The following is a 960-nucleotide window of genomic DNA, read 5'->3' on the forward strand; positions in this document are numbered from 1 at the left end:
GAACTCCTTGCGAAATCTGCGAGAAAATCTTTTGCCTTCACGCAAAATTCCCTGAGTACCTTCAGTAATCCATGCTGTTCCAGTCCAGCTTTCTTGCTTGATGACACGCAAAAATTGACGCCTCAGTTTTTTCCATTTGTGGCGAAGAAATATACCAGCTAACTTCACCATTTCGTGGAAAATGAGTTCATTAACAGACTACTACTTACTTTTTATAGAACTGTTGTATAAAAACATCACATCACTGAAAACCAGCAAAGGCTGCCATCTATTTGTGGGCTATTTGGGCTTACTTTATAAACAGGGGCATTAAAAGAGTGCAAGGTAGAAATTAATAAACCATAGAAACTGTCGCTCGACGGAACAAATCCTGCAGATAAATAAGTTTCTCCTGCCAGAGAAGCGTGCGGGGCGTCTGGAGCGTGTCGGACTCGGCTGCAGGTAACAACGCAGCCTTTATGTGCGCGCTGGAGGCGGAGGCAGCTCTGGGGTGGGGTGGACCGGAGGATCCGGTTTCGCCGGGAGAGAAACACATAGTGGCTCACCGCCTCTCCGCTCACTCTCCGCCGCATGCTGTTCCAGCACAGAGCGCGCTGTTCTGGAGGAGTCTGGACACTGAGACACGCTGTGACATCTCTTCTCTGTGATGCTGGTAAGCCATATTCCTCACACTCATGACATCTGAGAAGCATTGGTGTTTCATATAATCATCCTGTCAGTCATTCTTAAATTCTGTTATGAACAGTTATTGAATGGTAATATATATGAGCGAACACTCGGGCTAGTTGTCACATGAGGAAGTTGTTACAAGGATTGCATCTTAAGACATTTGAGTCCAAAGTCCAGTTAAATAAATGCTTGTTTTCTGTAGGTTTTATATGTTAGTTTCAATATGGTTTAAACCATCTTAAATTAGCATTTGTATTGCTCTTACTCTGTCCTCCGAACTAAAATGACAGA

General features: G+C 44.0%; 1 protein-coding gene across 1 annotated transcript in view; it reads left to right on the forward strand.

Annotated features, from left to right (window-relative positions):
* The first annotated feature begins 532 nt into the window (after nt 1–532).
* The window catches only part of LOC107686490 (chondroitin sulfate N-acetylgalactosaminyltransferase 1-like), a 43,120-nt gene continuing 42,692 nt past the window's right edge, over nt 533–960 (forward strand). Inside the window, exon 1 of the mRNA XM_016483525.1 lies at nt 533–652. The gene's annotated coding sequence lies outside the window, so the exon portion shown is untranslated. The remainder of the gene's footprint in view (nt 653–960) is intronic.

Source organism: Sinocyclocheilus anshuiensis, unplaced genomic scaffold, assembly GCF_001515605.1.
Source record: "Sinocyclocheilus anshuiensis isolate Anshui unplaced genomic scaffold, SAMN03320099.WGS_v1.1 scaffold838, whole genome shotgun sequence".
NCBI classification, from domain to species: Eukaryota; Metazoa; Chordata; class Actinopteri; order Cypriniformes; family Cyprinidae; genus Sinocyclocheilus; species Sinocyclocheilus anshuiensis.